Raw genomic sequence first — 27055 nt, forward strand, 5'->3', positions numbered from 1 at the left:
TCACTTTCCCCGAGATGGTCAGTCAGAGTCAGTTCGTCATGTTTTTGGCAATCCCAGTCTCTTGAATCACCAATTACTTGATAATGGTGCCAAAGAACAAACGTTCTTATCTCTATATACCCTGAAAATCTCTGCAATACTTTATTTTTCAGAATTTTAATTTTATATTCTATCTGAATCTGAGATTTTTTTTTTTTTTTTTTTTTTGAGGCGGAGTCTCGCTCTGCCGCCCAGGCTGGAGTGCAGTGGCGCGATCTCGGCTCACTGCAAGCTCCGCCTCCCGGGTTCACGCCATTCTCCTGCCTCAGCCTCTCCGAGTAGCTGGGACTACAGGCGCCCGCCACCACGCCCGGCTGATTTTTTTATATTTTTAGTAGAGACGGGGTTTCACCGTGGTCTCGATCTCCTGACCTCGTGATCCGCCCGCCTCGGCCTCCCAAAGTGCTGGGATTACAAGCGTGAGCCACCGCGCCCGGCCTGAATCTGAGATTTTTGCATATGATTGAGTCTGTTGTTGTAGCACTCCCAGGACCTTCCCAGAGTTATTGTGATGGGCAAACTATTCATCCTCATTCTGCAGGAACAGAATGTCTTTGGAAAAAATTTCATCAGTCTAATGGCAACTACCCAGGTGGCACCAGTAATCTATCTTTCTGAGAGCTGCTAGAGAAAAGTACTGTGCTTATCAATCCAAATTATGGTAAAAAGATGATACAATATTTGCCTATGAGAAAAATACTGTGCTTATCAATCCAAATTATGGTAAAAGATGACACAATATTTGCCTATCAACCTGCTCCAGTGTCATACAGGCACATAATAAGCTTCATTCGTGAATGGTTTTCTAAAATTAAATTAAACAAAATGAAACTCAGCTTTATATTATAATAATTGCAGTCATCTGAAATAGTGTGACAGACAACCTAAGTCTTTTGATAAGATCAATCAAAAACTGTGATGGATTACCACCACATATGCAGTTGCCCAAAGAGTAGAGCTTTCAAGAAATGTTGTCTTTCACAATTGCAGATGGACAAAAGGAACATCTCTTCATTTATTAAGGAAGTTTCAATATTTTTACATACACACACAGTGCATAAACACAAAATTAGCTTTGTGATAATGCACTTTTTTTTATTATACTTCAAAATTAGCTTTGTGATAATGCACTTTTTTAATATACTTTAAGTTTTAGAGTACATATGCACAACGTTCAGGTTAGTTACATATGTATACATGTGCCATGTTGGTGTGTTGCACCCATTAACTCGTAATTTAACATTAGGTATATCTCCTAATGCTATCCCTCCCTGCTCCCCCCACCCCACAACAGGCCCCAGTGTGTGATGTTTCCCTTCCTGTGTCCATGTGTTCTCATTGTTCAATTCCCACCTATGAGTGAGAACATGAGGTGTTTGGTTTTTAGTCCTTGCGATAGTTTGCTGAGAATGATGGTTTCCAGCTTCATCCATGTCCCTACAAAGGACATGAACTCATTTTTTATGGCTACATAGTATTCCATGGTGTATATGTGCCACATTTTCTTAATCCAGTCTATCATTGTTGGACATTTGGGTTGGTTCCAAGTCTTTGCTATTGTGAATAGTGCCGCCATAAACATACATGTGCATGTGTCTTTATAGTAGCATGTTTTATAATCCTTTGGGTATATACCCAGTAATGGGATGGCTGGGTCAAATGGTATTTCTAGTTCTAGATCCCTGAGGAATCGCCACACTGACTTCCACAATGGTTGAACTAGTTTACAGTCCCACCAACAGTGTAAAAGTGTTCCTATTTCTCCACATCCTCTCCAGCACCTGTTGTTTCCTGACTTTTTAATAATCTCCATTCTAACTGGTGTGAGATGGTATTTTTTTTGTGTGGTTTTGATTTGCATTTCTGTGATGGCCAGTGATGATGATCATTTTTTCATGTGTCTGTTGGCGGCATAAATGTCTTCTTTTGAGAAGTGTCTGTTCATACCCTTTGCCCACTTTTTGATGGGGTTGTTTTTTTTTTTTTTTTTTTTTTTTTTTTTTTTTGGAGACAGAGTCTCACTCTGTCGCCCAGGCTGGAGTGCAGTGGCGCAATCTCGGCTCACTGCAAGCTCCGCCTCCCGGGTTCACGCCATTCTCCTGCCTCAGCCTCTCCAAGTAGCTGGGACTACAGGCGCCCACCACCACGCCTAGCTAATTTTTTTTGTTGTTGTTGTTTTTTTAGTAGAGACGGGGTTTCACCGTGGTCTCGATCTCCTGACCTCGTGATCCACCCGCCTTGGCCTCCCAAAGTGCTGGGATTACAAGCGTGAGCCACCACGCCCAGCCCTGATGGGGTTGTTTTGTTTTTTTCTTGTAAATTTGTTTGAGTTCATTGTAGATTCTGGATATTAGCCCTTTGTCAGATGAGTAGATTGCAAAAATTTTCTCCCATTCTGTAGGTTGCCTGTTCACTCTGATGGTAGTTTCTTTTGCTGTGCAGAAGCTCTTTAGTTTAATTAGATCCCATTTGTCAATTTTGGCTTTTGTTGCCATTGCTTTTGATGTTTTAGACGTGAAATCCTTGCCCATGCCTATGTCCTGAATGGTATTGCCTAGGTTTTCTTCTAGGGATTTTATGGTTTTAGGTCTAACATTTAAGTCTTTAATCCATCTTGAATTAATTTTTGTTTAAGGTGTAAGGAAGGAATGCAGTTCCACCTTTCTACATATGGCTAGCCAGTTTTCCCAGCACCATTTATTAAATAGGGAATCCTTTCCCCATTTCTTGTTTTTGTCAGGTTTGTCAAAGATCAGATAGTTGCAGATATGTGACATTATTTCTGAAGGCTCTCTTCTGTTCCATTGGTCTATATCTCTGTTTTGGTACGAGTACCATGCTGTTTTGGTTACTATAGCCTTGTAGTATAGTTTGAAGTCAGGTAGCATGATGCCTCCAGCTTTGTTCTTTTGGCTTAGGATTGTCTTGGCAATGTGGGCTCTTTTTTCATTCCACATGAACTTTATAGTAGTTTTTTCCAATTCTGTGAAGAAAGTCCTTGGTAGCTTGATGGGGATGGCATTGAATCTATAAATTACCTTGGGCAGTATGGCCATTTTCACAATATTGATTCTTCTTACCCATGAGAATGGAATGTTCTTCCATTTGTTTGTGTCCTCTTTTATTTCACTGAGCAGTGGTTTGTAGTTCTCCTTGAAGAGGTCCTTCATGTCCCTTGTAAGTTGGATTCCTAGGTATTTTATTCTCTTTGTAGCAATTGTGAATGGGAGTTCACTCATGATTTAGCTCTCTGTTTGTCTGTTATTGATGTATAAGAATGCTTGTGATTTTTGATAGTGCAATTTTGTGGAGTCAAATTTGTAAAAAAAATGCATAAAATGTATTAAAACTCTCTTAAAGTCTTCATTGTACAATTTATACACCTCCAGTATTGGAAATGATGCAAGGATGAAAGAGAGCATAGCAAAGTGTTAAAAAAAAAAAAAAAAAAAAAAAGCTGACAATTTAAAATAATAAGAAAAACCTTAAATAAAAACAGAAAAATTTTAAACTTCCCCCCAAAAAATTGACATGTGATAAGGTGTATTACATGGACAGACAATGGGCAATTTGCACAGAGGTTGTCTATAAGAGCTGGCTGACTTTCACTATCATCAACTATATTTTGAAATCTTACATCACAATGAAGAACTGCTTTTTTTTTTTCATGGCATGGCTCTCCTCAGAGAATACGTTCACATTCATATTCTATGTGATGCTTCTCTTTTAGAAATTCTTCCATGATTTGTTGTATACCAAGCATTCCCTTTTAAATGTTCCCATCTTCTCTGCTATGTTTCTATGCTGTTTTCAGCATATGAAAATTTATTCTGCATTTACTCAAATATGGACCAAAAATTTGGTGAAAACAGTACTGGTGATACAACAGCAATACCACTGCATGTTTTCTTTTCCTGCCATGCACATAATTACTTTGTAATTAGTCACTTCACTGGCTTCTTCAGGCAAATGTGGCTTTAATTTATTGAAAATTCCCAGAATTTCTTCAGGTGGAAGAAAAGCCAATGCAGGCAAATAAAGCATTTTTAAACTGAAGTTTTTGTTATCACCCTATAGCATGGCCAATCCACTCGTCTGAATTTTCCAGCAAATACATTGGGCTGAATGAGAAAAAAACTTTATTGTTAACACATTGAAATTCACTTTTAGAAATGTTGATTCCACCTAATTGCAAATCTGTCATGGTTTGGGGATTCAAGTGAAGTCTATTTTTTTTTTTCTGTGAAGTCCACCAAATCTTCAAGTAAGCAAATGAATACTTTACCTTTTCCAGTCATCAATACATAAATGAGCAGATAAGCCCTAAAATGTTCAGAAACAACAGGGGCATGAATTGCATATAGTTGATTAAAACTCGAGGAATTTTTAAAGTTCCATCTATTAGCCAAAGTGAAACACATGCTAGTTTTTCTGTTAGGATTAGTGGTAAATATAAGAAGTCCATATTTTTTGACAGTCAAATCCCTAACCAAGAATAGTTCACCATTTGATGTATTTTGTAACACATAGAGGAACCTCTCTATCAGCAAGTGGTTGGTTCAAAAGTCACTGAGCTTATGGAATTCTTTTTATTCTCAGATGAAGGACATTATTTTGAAGGTAAGCATGGTGCTATGTCAAAGGGGCAGAAGTCATACACAATTGAATAATTTGGCAAGGAACATTCCTTGTATTCTTTGTCTGCATTTTCACTTCTTCTGTGCTCTTTAAAACACTAGGGACATTGAAGGAAGATGTTCCCCACCTGGTCTACTCAGCGTCACACACTAATCTCTGAAAATATCCTCACGGACACACTGTAAATGATACTTTACCAGGTTTTTAGGTCTTCCTTAATCCAGCCACATTCACGCCTAAAATTAAGTGGCCAGGTCCACCCCTCATCAACTTGACACCATACACAACTTCTTAAATTGTATTTAATTTCCAAATGAAACAATAACAAGGTAATAGTTCTATTTAACATGATGCAACTACTATCCTTGTGCACGGAAAGGGCATGAATTCCTTCCCCAAGATTCAGCTTTTAACATTAGGGGTTTTAATTTTTCAGGATTGTGATTTTTGGGATTTTAGTTATCAGAGATTTTAAACTTTAGGAATTTTGATCTTTTGGGATTCTGATCTCTCAGGATTTCAACATTGGGGATTACAGCATTTGGGGTTGTGCCTTTCAGAAATATGATCAGAACCCAGTTTTTACTAATTCCAGGAGTGGGGGTTCCCTATGGGGCCAGAAAGGATGAAAGAAAGTCCCAGCTCCATACTTCGCCTTCTCTGAGACCACACCTATGGGACTATTAGGGGTTCCTCCTTACAGCCCTGCAAGACTGGATCCCTCCTCAGACTTTGCTGACATGGGTGGAGGTGAGGCCTTAGGAATTTTTGTTTTTGTTTTTTGTTTCATGTGAGGTTTCTGTTTAAAAGTTTCCTGTCTTGCTAGGCTGCCTCCTTCCCATTTCTTTGGCAAGAATAAAAGGCTTTGGGGGAGGCATTTTTTTATCTGCACTGGTTAATATTTCTAGGTTGCTGGCTTCTTTAGCTCCCTGTCTGTGATATATGATGAAAGACAAAACCAAGAGAACTCAGCAACCGTATCATTTCTCAGGTCCCAAGGTCACTAGTTTTGTTGGTCTACCTTCTTCTCTTCATGGTTCAAAATCTTCTCTTTCCTTTACACACATTGCCGGGGAGTTTTAGTTATACTTAGCAGGAAGAACAGGGAAAAGTAAGTCTGTTCCATATCCCTAGAAGTGAAAATCCAAGGCATGAAATTTTACAACTACGGCATATCACATATGTAGATAAAATCACTTGTCTCTATTCTATCTGCGTTTTATATTCTTGTATTCAATTTACTCCATAAATAAGTACTCACCAATTAAAAAACGCTGTATTGCTTTTACTGGCTATTACTTATCCTGAATACAAGTAAACACTTTGTATTAACTTGAACTTTACATTGGGTAAATAACTTTCCCTACAGGTATTACTTCCTCTATCTTCTGCAATATTTACGAATAGTAGCCTTTTCCTCCCCTTTTCACTTAAAAAATGCTTAATTTCTCTCCTCCTCCCTGACATGAATGGTTTCTGATTAACTTATTTTGAAAAAGAATTAAGAGAGGTAAGATATAAAGGAAAACATGGTTATTGAGTACCCCTCCACACTGGTTACAGCCTAAGTGGAATCCTTGATAATTAATTCAGTGCTTTGAGTGCTTTTCTAAGGATTTAATTATGCCTCACAGATAAATAGAAAAAAATTATGAATAAGGTAATACAATGTTGTTGAACATTAAAAATGGAGCAGATCCAGAATCCTTTTCTTTGTAGCTTGGAGTAGATGCAGACAGCTATACATGTAGCTGGAGAAAACAGAAAAACAGAAATGGTATTTGAGAGTTACCTGAAGGACTCTCTGGGAGTTAATATTTTAAGTCAGTAGGGACATATGTGAGCCATCAGTTCTTAAAACACTGAACCATGCTCTCTAGAGGCCATGTTAGTATGTCAATCTAACATTGGTGGTTAATTTCTCATAGTGAAATAATATGTCAAAGACACATGAGGCAAATACCTCTTGAAATAGAACAAGGAAGGAAAGCATTCAAGTTTGTTGCATTATCTGCAAACACTTGCAGATCGGAGCACTGGATGACAACACCAATTGTGATGGTTAATATTGAGTGTCAACCCGATTGGGTTGAATGATACAACGTATTGTTCGTGGGTGTATCTGTGAGGGTGTCACCAGTGGAGGTTAACATTTGAGTCAGTGAACTGGGAGATGCAGAACCACCCTCAATCTAGGTGGGCACCATCTAATCAGCTGCCAGCACAGCTAGGATGAAAGCAGGCAGAGGAATGTGGAAAAACTACACTGGCTACATTTTCTGGTCTGCAACTTTCTCCTGTGCTGGATGCTTCTTGCCCTGGAACATTAGACTCCAAGTTCTTCAGCTTTTGGACACTTGGACCTACACCATTTTTTTGCCAGGGGCTCTCAGCCCTTTGGCCACAGACTGAAGGCTGCACTGCTGGCTTCCCTACTTGTAAGGTTTTGGGACTCAGACCGGCTTCCTTACTCCTCAGCTTGCAGCTGGCCTATTGTGAGAGTTCACCTTGTGATCACGTGAGTCAATACTCCTTAATAAATTCCCCTTCATATATGCATATATCTTATTATTCCTGTCCCTCTAGAGAACCCTGAATAATACAATTTCTCATAATGAAATAATATATCAAAGAAACATGAGACAAATACCTCTTGAAATAGACCAAGAAAGGAAAACATTCAAGTATGGTGCACTATTATGTACTATCTGTAAATGCTTGCAGATCAGAGCACTCGATGACAACACCAACAAGAAATAAAATGGAGAAGATATGCTCTAGAGGGAGAAAGGCCACAGGAAGTGCTGAAATGGAAATGGTGAAGCACTGCTGTTTGGTTTTGTAACTACACACATTGGTGTCACTTTGAACAAAGCCCTTATCTTCTTAGTTTTTCTGAGCACTATTTACTTTATCTGTTAAACAAAAAGCATGCTCGTTTACAGTACTGTAATGTACCCTGTTAAATCTACATGTCTGGCTTCATAGTCTTACACCAGATCTGAATAATAAAAGCTAAATATGTTTAAGTAACAAATGGGAGATTATTATGTATGACAGGGAAAGAATGAGTAGGAAATTCCATCAAACTTGATTCCAGTTGAAACTTGATTATCACATTAATGGCTTGATCAAAGGCATTTCCACTCAAAATTGTCTCCATTTTATAAAATATAAAATTAAACATTCTTTAAAAGGCAAAATCTAAGAAGAATTCAAAAAATGTCACTTCCTCTGTGACATTGAGGAGAATTAACAAATCTGCCTACTCTTCTCCAGGCCTCCACTAAAGCAATGCATCTGCAATGGAAACCTGGTGCAAAAACGGCAACAAACAACTTTGACAAAGAGCTTGCCAGTCCAGGGGAAGTGAAATGCAGAAGAATCTCCACTTTTGTAAACTTCTATCTGGAGAAGCTTCATTTCTATTTTAAGCAACTTCTACCCTACAATAGGGCCACAAGAGTTTCTTTAAACTTTCTGGACAAGAGTAAAGATAAAAAAAAGAATTCAACTATTGAATGACTGAAAAATTATAAATGAAGAAAAGAGAGCAGAACACAGTTTTTCACAGCAACATATTTCCAAATAACGGTTTTACATTCAATCTTTAGTAATGTTTAGTTTGATTTTTGACGTCTTAAATTGTTTCACACTGCCTTTACAAAAATACTTTCTTTCTTTTCTATTAGAGTGGGAGGCAAAGGGTACAACTTCCAAGAAGTGGAAAAGGTAAGATCTAGATATATAGTTCTACCAGTCAGATCAGAAAAGCATCATCCTTATAATTACTAAGCTAGCACTTGAGAAGTAACCCATGCATTAATATGCTAACAATAAAAACTAGAAATGAACATTTCATAGGTAAGAAAACAGGATTAGATTATTCGTTTTACTTGCTTATATTTAGCAGCTAATAACTAATGGGAAAATGATTCAAACCTAGGACCCAGTATCCGTAGGAGACAAATGAGACTGGAGAAGAGAAAATAAGGCAAAGCAAAAAGCCATTTGGTATCTTCTCTGGCTATTTATGCTCTTCCTATTCCATAATTCTGACCCTATTATCAGACTCTGTTGTGCAAGTTCAATTTTAGTGATAGATATAATTTTGGAGACTACTGAAGTCTTGTTGTTTCCTTACTTGCAGCTATATAGTGGAATTCCATCTGTTTGTTGAATTGCAGTTAGTTTCGTTTCTTGAGTTTAACATTTTAATACCAGCATGAATGGATTATATTTGAGAGGTCCAGCATTTGTAGTTTTATCAGGTTTTACTTCAAGGTGGCATAGAGGAATAGGAAGAGAGAGAATGAGATTACTGAGATCACGAGGTAGGAGTCGGTGAAGGGGTGTGTATTCAGGGACTATGACCTCTAAGTATGACCTGTATCAAAATCTTTCTTAAATTTTTCTATATCCTTTTAGTTCTCAGCATAGAAAAACATACTATGAGTAATAGCAGAGGAAGATATGAGAATTTCAGGGCTGCACTACTTTAAAATTTTACTTTTTAACTTTTTTTACAAGTAAAGAGTATACTAAAAGTATCCAGAAGATCAAAGAACTTTCTCTTCCTTGAGTTACTACTTTTGTTCAAGTGTTTAAAAGTAGGCAAAAAGGGCATCTATCTTTCTGAGATAGATGTTAGTCTCAGTAATTGCTACCAGTTTGAACTCAACTGCCTGACAGGCACAGTGCTAAATTCCTCAAGTACTTGAGCATATATTATCATTTCAACAACCCTGTAAAATAAATTATCCATAATCACCATTTTATACATGAGGAAACTGGAACCAAAGAGGCATAGCTCTTGCTATTGTCATTAAATTATTAGCATGATAAGGTTGCTGGGTGCCTTACAAACAACTAAAATATATTTCTCATAGTTCTGGTGGCTGAGAAGTATAAGATTAAGGCACCAGCCAATTCAATGTCTGAGGAGGGTCCAATCCTGATTCATAGATGGCAGTCTTTTCACTATAAACTCACATGGGGGCAAAAGGGGCAAGTGGTCTCTCTCAATCCTCTTATTATAAGGGCTCTAATCTCAGTCATGAGGGGTTTGCCCACATGACCTAGCAAATCACATCCCAAAGGCCGTACCATCTAATACATCACCATCACCTTTACCATCAACCCAAGGTGATGGTGACGTATTACATGATGAGGCCTTGGGGGTTAGGATATCAACATATAAATTTGAGGCAGAAACAAACATTCAGACTATAGCATTATTTGAGCCATAGTTTGAGCCATATCTTTAAGACTCCAAAGCCCTGGAGATGAACCTCTCTGCATTTAGTGTTTTCTTTGCAAAGAGGGTGGAAGGGATAAAGTCATAATAAGATCAACAATACTTACAGTTTATATAAAGTGAGTGTTAATTTTATGTCAAGCACTGTATCAAGCATTATACAAGAAGTTTTTAAAAAATTTCCCACAATTTTATGAGGTAAGAATTATAATTTTGCCATTTTGATGATGAGAACATTGAGACTGAGAAAGTGAATAACTTTTCTAAATGGTGGGACATGAAGTCTAAAAAAGATAGCTTAATTCTAAAAGTTGTTCTCCTACCAATCAGGACTCAAAATGGATGATGGTTCAACAGGGGCGTCTCAACAGGGTGCTGTTATGATGGTATTCTTGCAGAAAGCTTTGCATGTAATTGATAAGTTTCCAATTTCCACTGCTGTTAAGATAAATCTTTTCCTCTGTGTAGATTATCAAAATTGTGACATCTTTGAGAACTAGTAATAATGAAAACTTTGATCATGTTAACTGAGACTATATTATAGAAATTTAGTTAACACCCAAAATGGATGTTTTGGTATGTGATCTCACTCCTGACATTTTTCTGAGTTGGTCTTGTTTTTATAATTAGAAGTAAACTTTTATTTTAAGGATCAATTTTTTTTAGTTGGGCATAGAAAGTTTAAAATTGACTGGTCTGTTTGAAATTTTATGCAGCTCTCATTCTAGGGTTAAGAATCTTAGGAATCATTTATAATACTCCTTGTCAGGGATTTCTCCTCAATTAGATTCCTGGGAACGCTTTCCCTCTGCCCTCCTCCTCAATGCCTGGTCCCCTTCTGCTCCATCATTCAATAATCAGATATCAAGCGATGACTCACTCTGCCCAGATAGACTGACCTGGTACCCTGATAAACTTCTTCTCACTCATGTTATCTATAATTTCATTCATCTTTGCTGTAATTTTTCTGGGCAGAGATTTGGAGTCCCCACAAATACAATGCTGTACATCAGGGAATTATTCTTAGTGTCCTTATTAAGAAGGATTCATTTGTTACACAAAAGTTATGCTATTTCAGTCCAAATATAGGGAAAATGTTCTCTTTATACTAGAGTATATTTATTATCAACAAGCCAATAAGTTACCCAAATGTAAGCTAGCTCGTTTCAGTTACTACATTGATTCTCGTGTTTACATAAATTTGTAACAGCTGTAAACAAAACAAAGATAATACATAAAATAGTTTACAAGAAAATTAATTATTTATTTTAGTTGGTTAGGCTTTTTTGTTGCTAAAACACACTAGCTTACTAGTATCATGATGCTACTCTAAGGAAGGTTGAATTTATGGCTCTCTAAAATATGGTTTTAATATAAAATACACAAGAACCTAAAGGTGCGATTCTGGCAACTTTGCCCCCTTTGCATTATTAATGTAATCATCTTCATCTCTTTGATTAGTCATACACTTGATTATTTCAGTGTGAGCTGGCAAAAGCAAGCAATCACTCTAAAAGTACTGGTGAAAAGTAACATCATACCTAGTAATGGCAACTATAAAAATGCTTGCTGTCTATTTGCCAAAAATGTGAAATGAAATCCTTAACTGGGATTAAGTGTCACTAGCATATAGTGAAAAGTGAATGGGTATTGGTTCATCTATATTAGATTAAAGTTCTATGAGCTCATTTCTTTATCTGTTAAGATGGGAATAATTAATTTACGTTAAACTATGGTTGAGATAGAAATTACTATATATATTATGTATATATACATAATATACACATATATTTTGCATATATACATAATATACATATATATTTTGTATATATACATAATATACATATATTGTATATATACATAATGTACATATATATTTTGTATATATACATAATGTACATATATTTTTGTATATATACATAATATACATATATATTTATATGAAAGTTACCATATATTTTGTGTATATATATACATAATATTATATATAAATATACATAAATGTACATATATATTTATATGAAAGACATCTGACACATTATAGATTATTGTGAATTAGTTCTCATTGGTCCTCAACTCAAGCATTACTTAACACACACTTTAATGCTTATCAATTTTAAAGGCAGGGAAGGTCATTGCAATACCTAACTTTAAAATTAAACCATATTTTTTGAAATTATTTTAAGACTTTCCTCCTATCAGTTCGCATCTTATCCACTGTGATATAAACTGAGATAGCAAAGACATTGAACAACTCAAACATAACCCAGAAGTGCTGCATTTTGTTTGGAAACCAATCTATCTTTCCAAAAGTCCTTGAATTTTACAAGCATAGTCATGTATCTAATTGAAAGTCATTTTGAAAAATTCAATTTGTTATTTAAAGAGTCATTAAATGTAAATATTAATGATCCACTGATTTCACTTGTGATGCACTTATAGAAGCCCAATGAATTGGAAACTGAAAAAAAAAAAAGATCTCACATTTGATAAGGTGTCATCTGCATTAGTAATCTTTTAAACACACATTTAAAAGGCAAAAATCTAAATTTATTTCATCAAGCAATCTTGAGCTTTTGGTTTGTTTGTTTTAATTCTTCTATTTAAATTCAGTTCAAGAAGTGTCCTGAAGATACATTTATGATGGTGGAAAAACTACCCTGATTTATGGTGATTTATATGTATAGTCCATAAGCAAACACCTGGAAAACTAAGTTAGCTTTGATTGTAATTTGGGAAGATAAATTGATCTATCTTCAAGTTTTTTTTAATCTTAAAATTGTGAACATCTGTGTAACTGAATTTTTTGGTTCCCAAAGTGAAGAAATGAAAATAAGTTTTCTAAAGCAAGAGTAAAGGAAAATTATACAGACATAATTTTAAGTTACTCTGTTATAAGAAGTTTCCATTTCATTTCCTTTGGCACATTATCTAACTGATTTTCTAATAGACATAATAACTCCTTTAGCACTATTACTATATATAGCGGCAGTTTATTTTGGCCACTGATATCTTTCTTTCTCCTTCAAATCTCAGCACCCAGGTCTCCCAGCTCGCATGCTATCACTGAAAAATGCACTTCTAGCCACTGTGGAGGCTCCTGTATTTGCTATTGTGGTTAATCCCTAAACAAGAATGAAAATACTTGTTATTTCCAGATACTTATTGTTATTCTTTCTGAATCCATGTACTCTTCCTTCTGTCATATTATTGTTTTCCAGTTCACTCACTTGTTTTTGTTATTTTTATTGTCCATAAGGATGAATCCATTCATAGTTCTGCTGCTCTCTTCAAAGACTCCCTGATAAAGAGAAATATTTAGCATAGTTGTTAGCCACTGAGTATTTGAGGAAAAAAATACTGAAAGTTATATTTTTAAAGGGAATAGTAGAACAAGGATACTTTCTCTCTTTTGGCTTCGTGGATAGGTCTGGAGACAAAATTATCTAATTTATTTAAAATAGCACTGATTCCATGAACAAATTTCTCATAGTTGATAAGAGAAAAAAAAAATAGGATGCAGGAGTACAATTCTGTTTTAAGAATGATTTTAATGGCACAATATTTTTTCTATATCAGGAGGTAATATAAACCTAAGATCCTGATAAATATTACTCTGCAGCACAGGCAGACAATTTTTTTAAAAGGATACATACCCACGTGTGTACATATATACCCTGAAATATATATCCTGTCAGCTGACAGGAATGAGAAGCAATGAGCCCAGTAGTAATGAGAACACCTAGCACCTAGTTCGTAGTTTCTAATACCGTTCTTCAATAAAAGGAACCAAAGATTCTTAGAGAAATGGCTGATACCAGGGCTGGGACAATTAATGCACAGAAAGAACCTGGAGTATATGGTAGTTCAGAAAGTAAATAAGTGCTTTAAAAAAAAACCTCCAAGAGAACGAAAATATCTTTATAGTGATGAAAGTAAAGAACTATTACTTGTATCTCCTTAAAATCTCTTCTATCTTCATATAATGTACCTACGCTATGACTACAGTAGTGAATACATGATTTATATCATGTCAATTGTTTATTTCATTGGATCGATTATGACTCTTGTGTTTGCATGAGCTAGAAAGCCCTTTTCAAACTATCTTCAGTAAAAATTGGAATTTTTAGGATTATATAAATTAAGAAAAATCTCATCTTTGTTCTATTGAATCCAAAAATTAATCATAAGATATATAATAGCCCTGATTTTAGCAAGATCTTTCTCTCTCTCACCTCTTTTTCAATGTCTAACTTACAGAATCCTTGTCTTTGTCCATTTTGTGTTACGGTAACAGAATACTACAGACTGAATATTGTATAAAAACAGAAATGTATTCCTCACAATTCTGGAGGCTGGCAAGTCCCAGATCAGGTGAAGGTGCCAAACTCTTATGTGGACTTTCTTACTATGACCTCACATTTTGGCAGGTGGAAGGCAAGAGAGAATAAATACAATCACTAGACCAGGGCTGCAGTCACCACCCAATGCCCTGCTTATTAGAAAGCATGACACTCTTGCCTGTGGCTCTGAAGAAGTGGCTCAGAGATTTTTCCTGGTGGGAGAGGTAGAATAGGGAGTCCTGAAGTTATCCCCAAAGGAACTGACTTTGTTTGAAACACAATGTGTGGAATTTCAAAGTTAAGATCAGTCTTTAAAGCAAGGGATATTTTGGTGGTAAGCAATTATAACAGTTTGGTAGCACCATTAGACCAATAAGCCAAACCACAGAGTATCCATTTGACTGGAGAAAACCAGGGAAAGACAAAGCTAGGAAGAATCCTTCTAGAGCCAGAACAACAACAACAAAAATGGCCTTAAAACTACCTCTGCAAAAAGACTTAAATTTAAGTTGGACTATGGAGCAATGTATCATCCTGAGATTCAGGTGAAAAACTGGTCAACTTTAATATCATGGTGTGATACAAACAAAGGCAGACAACTCACAAGATCAGAAAAAAGAAAAAGAAAGCACTGTTAAAATCGCTGTGATTTTAGTGTGTCTATATGGATGCTCAAGGCTGTTTCCTCTAAAGGGTGACATTAGAAATAGAGAATTATGACCCCTATATAGTAAAAAGAGAAAACAACAGAAACTGCTTGCATAAATGCCAAATATTAGATTTAACACAGAAAGACATCAAAGAAAGTCTTATACATATGTTCAAATAGCTATGTACATAGAAATAAAGGAGGATATAATGGCAATATCTCATTAATAGAGATTATTAATAAACAGATATTTATTGTTAAAAAACCTAAATATTAGAGTTGAAAAGTGCTATAACTGAAATGAAAAATTTACAAGGCATGCTCAACCTTAGATATGAACTGGTAGAAGGAAGTATCCTAAAACCCGAAAGTAAATCAGCAGACATTTCACTGTCTAAAGAACAGAGAAATAATAAGAATAATTAATGTACCCTAGAGAAATGTGGGAAATTATTAAAGTAGCAGCATAGACATAACACAAATACAAGAAAGACAAGTGGAACAGGAAAAGAGCAAAGATATACATTTTCTACAATAATGGTTAAAATGTGTAAACTCTTATTAGAAACATCAATCTACACATCCAAGATGCTCAACAAAATCCATGTTAAGTAAACACAAAGACATCTATATCCAGACAAATTATCATAAAAATGCTGAAAGGCAAAGACAAAACCTTGAAAACAGCAAGTAAAAAGGACTTGTCACATAAAAAAAAAAAACAACAACAGCTGACTTCTCATCAAACACAATTAATGTCAGAAGGCAGTGGGATAACATATTCAAAGTGCTGAAAATGTAATGTCAACTAAGAACGTTATTTTTAACAAAACTATGTTTCTCAAAATTAAAGGTATAATAAAAAGTTTCCCTAGATAAACATAAATGGAGAGAACATGTTGTTAGCAGAATCACCCTATAAGAAAGACTAAAAGAAGGACAAGCTGAAAACAAGCGATTCCAGATAGTAATTCAAATCCATATTAAACAAAGACAGCTGGTAAAGGTTATTATATGATTTATAAATAACAGCAAAAATACATATTTATCTACTTCTCTCAGCTTACTTAAAAAGCAATTACATAAAATGAAGTGTACCCAACAGAATTTCGAGGCCTATAATGTATGGAAACGTAATATATTTAACTATAACAGGGAAAGAACCTTTGTGAGAACAAAGCTGAGTAATAAACTTTATACTTGATCTCCTTTCTATTCTTATTCATAATTGTAACAACATATTGTTGGGTTTGCAATATATATAGATATAACATTGGTAACAACAGGGTGGTAAAAGAGAAAATAGCTAGATAGGAACCAAATTTCTGCATCTCACTAGAATTAAGTCAGTATACATGCGAAATACATTTTGATAAATTAAGCTGCATATTATGGCTCTAGAGCAACAACTAGAAAATAACTCAATAGAAATAACAGCAGAATATACATTCTTCTCAAATATACATGGAGAGGCTTACAGTCAATGTGAAAGACATTGGTAAGCTGCAGACATTTTCCCAGACCCAGGACCAAGAACAGATGCCATTTTTAATCAGAGCATATACAAAGTCAGCTATTCTTTGGTGACCTGGCCATGTGGCCATGCAGGCATTCAAGTCTTGTGCCAGAGATTGGAGGGCCTGCTCTGGAGTGGGATAGAGGCCTCTATAGCCAGAACTGGGGAAAATGCCTTAGCAGCAGGTGCTAGAATTGTGCTCTCTGCCATCAAGAGCTTGGGGAAGAAGGAGAGCTGCTATAGCTGCAGTTTCTCCTGGGCAGCAAAATTGCAGCCAGAGCCAGCCGGGTGACATGGAACTGTCTGTGTGCCATTGCTTAGTGCCCTAACCAGTTCCCCTGTGACTGTGGTGCAGCAGGGCTCTCTCCATTCCATCCTAGGCAAAAATACAGGCATTTAGAGTACCTGCTTGCTTGGATCAGCAGCCTGACATTCTGGATATTAGATCTTTGTCACATGCCTAGTTTGAAAATATTTTCTCCCATTATGTAGATCGTTTACTCTATTGATAGTTTTGTTGTGCAGAAACTCTTTGTTTAAAAAGATCCCATTTGTGAATTTTTGTTTTTGTTGCAATTGCTTTTGAAGTCTTCATCATGAAATATTTGCCAGAGCTGATGTCCAGAATAGTATTTCCTAGACTTTCTTCTGGAATTTTTATAGTTTTAAGTTTTACATTTAAGTCTTCCATCCATATTGAGTTAATTTTTGTATACAGTGAAATGTAGGGATCCAGTTTTAATCTTCTGCATATAGCTAGCCAGTTATCCCAGCACTATTGATTGATTAGGGAGTTATTTCCCTATTGCTTGCTATTACCAGCTTTGTTGAAGAACAGGTGCTTGTAGGTATGCTGCTTTATTTCTGAGTTCTCTATTGTGTTCCATTGGTCTACATGTCTATTTTTTTTTTTTTTACTAGCACTGTTTTAATTACTGTAGCCTTATAGTACCGTTTGAAGTAAGGTAGTGTAATGTTTCCAGCCTTGTTCTTTTTGCTTAGGATTGCTTTGGCTATTTGGGCTTTTCATTGCTTTCAAATGATTGTAGAACAATATTTTCCTGATTATAATTCTAATAATAATTATTATTAATTATCAATTAATAATGATTAATTCTAAAAACATCATTAGTAGTTTGGTAGGAATAGCATTGAATCTGTAAATTGCTTTGGGCTGTATGGCCATTTTAACAATATTGATTCTTCCTATACATGAGCATGGAGTGTTTTCCCATTTGTATCATGTCTGATTTTGCTCAGCAGTGCTTTGTAATTCTCATTGTAGAGCTCTTTCGCCTCCCTGTTTAGCTGTATTTCTAAATATCTTATTCTTTTTGTGCTTATTGTAAGTGGGATTGCATTCTTGATTTGACTCTCAGATTTGACGTTATTAGTGTATAAAAATGCTGTTGGGTTTTGATTGATACATTGATTTTGTATCTGTAACTTTGCTAAAGTTGTTTATCAGACCTAGGACTTTTGGGCAGAGATGATGGCATTTTTTAGGTATAGAATTGTATCATCTGTGAAGAGAGATGTTTTGACTTCCTCTCTTCCTATTTGAATGGCTTTTATTTCTTTCTCTTGCCTGATTATTCTGGCTAGGACTTCCACTACTATGTTAAATAGGAGTGGTGAGTGGACATTTTGTCTTCTTTCTGTTCTCACAGGGAATGCTTCCAGCTTTTGCCCATTCAGTATGATGTTGGTATGGGTTTGTCATAGGTGGCTCTTATTATTTTGAACTAGGTTCCTTCAATGCCTACTTTGTTGAGCGTGTATAACCTGAAGGGATATTGAATTCTATTGACAGCCTTTCTGTGTCTATTCAGATGATCATATGGTTTTTGTTTTTAGTTCTGTTTATGTGATGAAACACATTTATTGATTTGCATAGGTTGAACCAACCTTGAATCCCAGAAATAAAGCTTACTTGATAGTGGTGGATTAGCTTTTTGTTGTGCTGCTGCATTCGGTTTGCAGTGTTTTGTTAAGGATTTTTGCATCTATGTTTATTAGGGATATTTGGCCTGAAGTTTTCTTTTTTTGTTGTGTTTCTGCCAGGTTTGGGTATCAAAATGAGTCTGGCGTCACAAGATAAGTTGGGGAGGAGTCCCTCCTCCTTAATTTTTCAGAATTGTTTAGTAGGTTAGGTACCAGCTCTGTTAGAATTTGGCTGTGAATCTGTCTCATTCAGGGCATTTTTGGATGGTAGGTTTTTTATTACTGATTCAATTTTGAATCTCATTATTGTCATGTTCGTGGATTTGATTTCTTCCCAGTTCAATCTTCAGAGGTTGTACATCCATTTCTTCTAGGTTTTCTAGTTTGTGTGCATAGAGTTGTTTGTAATAGTCTCTGAGGGTTTTTTGTATTTCTCTGGGGTTGGTGGTAATGTCCTCTTTGTCATTTCTTGTCATTTCTGATTGTGTTTATTTGGATCTTCCCTCTTTTTTTTTATTAGTCTAGTTAGTGGTCTATCAATCTTATTTATTCTTTCAAAAAACAAACTTTGGGTTTTCTTGATCTTTTGTATGATTTTCTCATCTCTGTGTAATTCAGTTCAGCTCTGATTTTGGTTGTTTCTTTTCTTCTGCTAGATGTGAGGTTGGTTTGCTCTTTTTTTTCCAGTTCCTCTAGGTGTAATGTTCAGTTATTAATTTGAGACTTTTTTCTAACTTCTTGATATGAGTGCTTAGCACTACAAAATTTTCCCTCACACAGCTTTACTGTGTCCCAGTGATTCTTGTATGTTGTATCTTTGTTTTCATTACTTCCAAAGGATTTCTTGAATTTTCCCTTAATTTCTTTGTTTGTCAAAAAGTCACTCAAGAGAAGATTGTTTAATTTTCATTTAATACTATGGTTTTGAGGGATCATGGTATTGATGTTTATTTTTATTGCACTGTGAACAAGAGTGTGGTTGGTATGATTTAAGTATTTTTTTTAAATTTGTTGAGAATTGCTTTATGGCTGAGTGTGTGGTCAGTTTTAGAGTATGTGCCATCTGCAGATGAGAAAAACGTATATTCTGTTATTTTTGGGTGAAGTGTTCTGTTGGTGTCTGTTAGGGCTATTTGGTCAAGTGTTGGGTTTAGGTCCAGAATACCTTCATTAGTATTCTGCTTCAATGATTTGTCCAATACTGTCAGTGGGGTGTTGAAGTATACTACTATTATTGTGTGGTTCTCTTTGGTAAGTCTCTAAGAACTAGTTTTATGAATCTAAGTGCCCCAGTATTGGGTGCATATATACTTAGGGTAGTTAAGACTTCTTTTGAATTGAACCCTTTATCATTATCTAATATCCTTTTTGTCCTTTCTTTATAATTGTTGGTTTAATGTCTGTTTTGTTAGAAATAAGAATAGTAACTCCTGCCCTTTTTTGTTTTTCATTTACTTGATAGATCTTTCTCCTGCTCTTTACTTTGAGCCTGTGGATGACATTGTATCTGAGATGGGTCTCTTGAAAACAGCATCCAGTTGGGTCTTGCTTTTTTATCCAACTTGCCACTCTATGCCTTTTAAGCAGGACTTTTAGCTTGTTTACATTCAAGGTTAGTACTGATACGTGCTGATTTGATCCTGTCATTTTGTTATAAGCTTGTTGTTGTGTAGACTTGATTGTGTGGTTGCTTTAGAGTACCAATGGTTTATGTAGTTAAGTGTGTTTTTGTGGTAACTGGTAATGATCTTTCATTTCCCTGTTCAGCACTCCCTTAAGGGTCTCTTATCGGGGGAACCCACCCCCAATATTTCAATGTAGGTTCTATTTTCCATAAGTGTCGGCTGGCTGAGAAATAAAGAGAAAGAGTACAAAGAGAGGAATTTTACAGCTGGGCCTCCGGGGGTGACATCACATATCAGTAGGACCATGATGCCCACCTGAGCCTCAAAGCCAGCAAGTTTTATTAAGGATTTCGAAAGGGGAGGGGGTGCAAGAACAGAGAGTAGGTCACAAAGATCACATGCTTCAAAGGGCAAAAGGGGAACAAAGATCACATGCTTCTGAGGAAACAGGACAAGGGCAAAACAGAACTACTGATAAAGGTCTATGTTCAGCTGTGCACATATTGTCTTGATAAGCATCTTAAACAACAGAAAACAGGGTTCGAGAGCAGAGAACTGGTCTGACCTCAAATTTACCAGGGTGGGGTTTTTCCCCTCCCTAGTAAGCCTGAGGGTACTGCAGGAGACCAGGGCATATTTCAGTCCTTATCTCAACTCCATAAGACAGACACTCCCAGAGCAGCCAGGAATATAGACCTCCCCCCAGGAATGCATTCCTTCCCCAGGGTATTAATTATTAATATTCCTGGCTAGGAAAAGAATTTAGCAATATATTCCCTACTTGCACATCCATTTATAGGCTCTCTGCAATAAGAAAAATATGGCTCTATTTTGCCCGACCCTGCAGGCAGTCAGACCTTATGGTTGTCTTCCCTTGTTACCTAAAATCACTGTTATTCTGTTCTTTTTCAAAGTGCACTGATTTCATATTGTTCAAACACACGTTTTACAAGCAATTTGTACAGTTAACACATAATCAGAGTGGCCCTGAGGTGACATACATCCTCAGCTTACGAAGATAACAGGATTAAGAGATTAAAGTAAGACAGGCATAAGAAATTAGAAAAGTATTAATTTAGGAATTTATCAATGTCCATATTAAAATGAAATCTTCACAATTTATGTTCCTTTGCCGCAGCTCCAGCCAGTCCCTCTGTTTGGGGTCCCTGACTTCCCACAACATCTCTTGTAAGGCAAATCTGATGTTAATAAATTTCCTTAACATTTGCTTGTCTAAAAAGGATCTTATTTCTCTTTCACATATGAAGCTTAGTTTGGCTGTATAGGAAATTCTTGCTTGGAATTTCTTTTCATTAAGGATGCTCAATATAGGCCCCAAATCTCTTTTGGCTTGTAGGGTTTCTGCTGAAAGGTCTGCTGTTTGCTTAATGGGGTTTCCTTTGCAGGTGACCTGCCCCTTCTCTCTAGAAGCCTTTAATATTTTTTTCTTTCATATTGACTTTGGACAGTCTGATGACTATGTGTCTTGGGAATCGTCTTCTTGTATAGTATTTTGCAGGGGTTCTCTGAATTTCCTGAATTTAAATGCCAATCTCTCTAGCGAGGTTGGGGAAATTTTCATGGGCAATATCCTCAAATATGTTTTCCAAGTTGCTTGGTCTCTCTCCCTCTCTTTCAGGGACCCCAGGGAGTCATAGGTTTTGTCTCTTTACATAATTCCATATTTCCTGAAGGATTTGTTCATTTTTAAAAATTCTTCTTTCTTTATTTTGGTCTGAGTTAATTCAAGAAACTGTTCTTTTAGTTCTGAGATTTTTTTCCTTCAGCTCAGTCTATTCTGCTGTTAATACTTTCAATTTTGTTACTAAATTCCTGCCACAGGTTTTTTACCTCTATTAGATCAGTCCGGTTTTTTCTTGAATTGGCTATTTAATCTTTCATCTCTTGAATCATTTTATTGAATTCCTTGCATTCTTTGGAATGGGTTGTTTGGAGGTAAGGAGACACTGTGGTTTTTAGTGTTACCAGAGTTCTTGCACTGGTTCTTTCTCATCTTTGTGGACTGATGTTCTTTAACTGAGGTGTAATTTGAGTATAGTCAGTTGGCTTCATTTCTGGGTATTTACAGAGAACCAAGTCTTTGCACAGATCTTATTTGTGGTTAAATTCTTGACTTTGGTTTCACAAGAGTGTGTATTAGTAAAGTATTTTTGTTCAAATCTGGGCTGTCATCCAGTAGACTGCACTTCACCACAATGGCTGGTAGGTAGGTTCTTAGCCACTGGCTCCTCTGCATTTCCTTGTGTTTGTGGCCGTGCTTCCTCTCTGTGCTCTGAGAGTGGGCTCCTCTCCCACAGATCTCAGCCCTGGGGCTAGCATAGGCTTTTTCTTCCCTTGCCAGCTTGGGGGAAACAGGGGTGGGGACCTTGCAGTGGCAGTGGCAGAGGGTCTTTCACTTGTTTCTTAGGGCTCCACTTCAGAGAAATGCAGAGGCCCTCTTATCAGAACGATCAACTTGGGGTGGGGCAGCTTTGTTGTGAGACCAAGTTGGGGGAGTTGGGAGTCTTGTCTGGTGAAGAGCAGGTGCTGGTCTCATGGAGAAGACAGCTGTCCTCTTCTCCACAGGGCAGCTGCAGTGTGCTGGAGGTGTGAGTAAGGCACTCGGGTCTTTGTTCCTTCCCCAGCCTGGTGACAGCAAGGGCAGTTACCAATCAGTGGCAGTGGCAGAGGGGCTGTCTATTGCCTCTGGTAACTCCACCACAGAAAGACACAAAGCTGCTGCCAATGGGAACTTTCAGCCAGTGGTGGGGCAGCTGCACAAGCTTATCTACTTTTTTTTTTTTTTTTTTTTTTTTTTGAGACGGAGTCTCGCTCTGTCGCCCAGGTTGGAGTGCAGTGGCGCAATCTCGGCTCACTGCAAGCTCCGCCTCCCGGGTTCACGCCATTCTCCTGCCTCAGCCTCTCCGAGTAGCTGGGACTACAGGCGCCCGCCACAACGCCCGGCTAATTTTTTGTATTTTTAGTAGAGACGGGGTTTCACCATGGTCTCGATCTCCTGACCTCGTGATCTGCCCGCCTTGGCCGCCCAAAGTGCTGGGGATTACAAGCGTGAGCCACGGCGCCCGGCCAAGCTTATCTACTTTTAAGAAATCTTTAATTTCCTGATAGCCATTAGTTCTTGGAATTTATAATAGACTTCACGGCATCTGATGATAATTACACAAGTGTAAGGTTATAAAGTTTTGTGGGGAATAAGATTCAGAGAGAAATGAATACTAAAAATTATTTTTAAATTTTCTATTTATATATTGTTATAATGAGCACTAAGGCAAAAAAAATTTTTTTAAACATTTTAAAGATTTAAAAAATTAAAACACATTAAAAAGCTATAAAAGTATTAGAGGACTTTATCCCTATATGTTTGGCTTGCCCTTAGAAATAAGTTAATATTCAGAAAGCATATTAATACCACAGATACTTCTCCACAATAGTAGCAACTACATCTTTAATAATTAAAGAAGACAGGTATATATAGAATAGTGAAAAAAGGACTGTAACAAATAATATTATTAGTTTTTTTACGTGTGGATAAATTCTTATAATGCTACTAAGGCAATTTTCATAGAGCTCGAGGAAATAGCATTGAGACTTTATTATGTGTAACTCATAAATAGAAAATATAAGGGATATTATATTTTATATAGAGAAAATATAAGGGATATTATATTATATTATATATATGGTTCCATGATCCCAAGGAACCATAGCAGTTGGAAAACTGTTTATTGGTGGTCTGAGCTTTGAAACTACAAATAATAGTTTAAGAGAACATTTTGAGAAATGGAGCACACTCACAGATTGTGTGGTAATGAGAGCCCCCAAACAAAACATTCCAGGGACTTTAGTTTTGTGACTTATTCTTATGTTGAAGAGGTGGATGCAGCAATGTGTGCTCAACCACACAAGGTTGATAGGTATGTAGTGGAACCAAAGAGAGCTGTTTCAAGAGAGGATTCTGTAAAGCCTGGTCTCGATCTAAGAGTGAAGAAACTTTTTGTTGGTGGTATTAAAGAAGATACAGTAGAATATAATTTGAGAGACTACTTTGAAAAGTGTGGCAAGATTGAAACCACAGAAATTATGGAAGATAGGCAGAGTGGAAAAAAGAGAGGATTTGCTTTTGTAACTTTTGATGATCATGATACGGTTGATAAAATTGTTGTTCAGAAATACCACACTATTAATGGGCATAATTGTGAAGTGAAAAACAGGGGTGGGGACTTTCTAAACAAGAGATGCAGTCTGCTGGATCACAGAGAGGTCATGGAGGTGGATCTGGTAATTTTATGGGTCGTGGAGGAAACTTTGGAGGTGGTGAAGGTAATTTTGGCTGTGATGGAAACTTTGGTGGAAGAGGAGGTTATTGTGGTGGAGGTGGTGGTAGCAGAAGTAGTTATGGAGGAGGTGATGGTGGATATAATGGATTTGGAGGTGATGGTGGCAACTATGGCAGTGGTCCTGGTTTTAGTAGTAGATGGGGCTATGGTGGTGGTGGACCAGGATATGGAAACCAAGGTGGTGGATATAGTGGTGGTGGTGGAGAATATGATGGTTACAATGAAGGAAAAATTTTGGCGGTGATAACTATGGTGGTGGTGGGAACTATAATGATTTTGGAAATTATAGTGGACAACAGCAATCAAATTATGGACCCATGAAAGGGGGCAGTTTTGGTGGAAGAAGCTTGGGCAGTCCCTATGGTGGTGTTTATGGATCTGGTGGTGGAAGTGGTGGATATGGTAGCAGAAGGTTCTAAAAACAGCAGAAAAGGGCTATAGTTCTTAACAGGGGAGAGAGAGAGAAGTTGTTAGGAAAGCTGCAGGTAACTTTGAGACAGTCGTCCCAAATGCATTAGAAGAATTGTAAAAATCTGCCACAGAAGGAATGATGATCAATAGTCATAAAAGTTACTGCAGCTTAAACAGGAAACCCTTCTTGTTCAGGACTGTTGTAGCCACAGTTTGCAAAAAGTGCAGCTATTGATTAACGCAATGTAATGTCAATTAGATGTACGTTTCTGAGGTCTTTTATCTGTTGTAGCTTTTTCTTTTCATTACATCAGGTATATTGCACTGTAAATTGTGGTAGTAGTACCAGAAATAAAAAATTAAGGAATTTTTAACTTTTCAAAAAAAAGAAAAGAAATAAGATTTCTTTAAGTTCTTCAGTGTCTCTGATTCTAAAAGAGGAAGCTTCATTTAGCATAACATTTTGTATGGTCTGTTTCTTAGTAAGTCAAATGCTCAGAGCACTTGATGTGCCTTCCTATGGCATTCATTTCATTCTTCCCAGTCTTAAGGTAGTCTGTTTACTTTTCGCCTCCTCGATTAATAATATGAGAGGGCATTTATTGAAGAGTGACTATGTGCCAAACACTTAAGAATGTCTCTGATATATGTTATTTCTGATTCTTAAAACAGCTCTGTGAAAAATATATTAATATCTTTGCTTGTAAAGACAAGATCAGGAAACGAAGGCACAGAGTAGTTGAGTCATTTGTTCAAAGTCTCCAAGTAAGTTTTGAAGTGAAATTTAAGCTTAAATACATGTAACTAATGAATATGTTCTTTTTACTATGCCTCTTGATACCCTCCTGAGGACAGAGACTTTGTCTTACTCATTTTATTCAAGTGAAGTGAATTATGTAATATAATCTAGCATCGTGTAAATATAAGTAGACTAGGAATAAAGAACTTTGGGTTCTGCTCACTGGTTAACTGTAAAGTCTTCTTGCATAAACAACTTCCTCTCTGCCTGCTTTCATGCTTTATTTCTCCAATTGTAGAATGGCAGTTCAATGTCTGGAGTGAGAATGTGGATTTGGAAACAGGTGTGAAGGAGAACTTTCACTGATAATGCATCCTTATTTCAGCCAGAGACTATAGTATGTTTAACCCCTCACTTAGTCACTGGGAAATCCTTTTAACCCTCATTGTGGTACAAACATCTCAATTTTGTTTTTATACTTCTTCATAGAGTGGTAGCCACAGAGAATTATCTTCAATAGTGTCAAAGGAAATCAGTTATTCAAACAAAAGTTTGGAACCCAAACAAGACCAATAATTTATTTATCAGTAATATGAGCTTCCAATAATACCCTTGAAAGCTAACACGAGGAAAATCATGTCAGTGTATTTAAAGCATCCTCCTGTTCCTCTTTTTTTTTTTTTTTTTTTAGTTAGCACACCCTCAGCTATATTTTCTTTTCGGCTTGCCAGCAATATTAAGTTAGCTGGTGTTTTTATGAGATGCCACAAACATATTTTCTTTGTTGTAGATATCTACACGAAGCAAGTGGCTTGAACTGTCACTTTCTCTGACATATTTTGCTGCTTTTTGGGTTCTGATATCAGTTTTTCTAGCTCATGAGTTCTTAGTCAAGGCTGAATGCTCCTTCCTTTGGCATGAGCTGAAAGACTGTGGTAACCCACAGAAAAACTGACTGTCATAGTGCTCTTCAAAGTTCTCCAAAAGTTGAAACTGTGCTTCTTTTACAGCCTCCTGGAGAATATGCCTACATAGAACATCTTGCAGGCATTTCACATTCCTGCTCTGACTTGGACTCCATCTATAATTACATGGTGATTTTAAAATCCATTTGAAAGAGGTATAGTTAGAGAGGATTAGCCAGCTTATTAAAATATCCTTTTTTTCTATAAAGTTTTCTGCTTTTCCACAGCCAAAGCCTTCACATGGTTGGATGTGATATGAAAGTTTGAAATAAATGAATTGAAAAATAAAACTGTTAACATTTGAGATTCAACCAAATCAGAGAGATATATTTTATATACTAAATAGATATTTTATGTGTTAATTGCTAGGCATATGCTGGCAATCCTAGCTCAGCTATGTTGAAGTTAAACAGCTTTAGATTTTAGGATTGGAAACAATCTTCACATGATATTTGGAAGGGGTTACACAGCTACTTTGCACTGGCAGATTCACCTCCATGAATAGAATCTTCATTTTTCCTACCTGCTTTCCTTTTGCAATGATACAAGGTGATGTCAGTCACCGAGAATT

General features: G+C 36.5%; 1 pseudogene; it reads left to right on the forward strand.

Annotated features, from left to right (window-relative positions):
* Positions 1-10272: 10272 nt before the first annotated feature.
* On the forward strand, positions 10273-24788 carry LOC115832282 (annotated as a pseudogene).
* The last annotated feature ends 2267 nt before the right edge of the window (positions 24789-27055 follow it).

The sequence above is a fragment of the Nomascus leucogenys genome, chromosome 22a (assembly GCF_006542625.1).
Source record: "Nomascus leucogenys isolate Asia chromosome 22a, Asia_NLE_v1, whole genome shotgun sequence".
NCBI lineage: Eukaryota > Metazoa > Chordata > Mammalia > Primates > Hylobatidae > Nomascus > Nomascus leucogenys.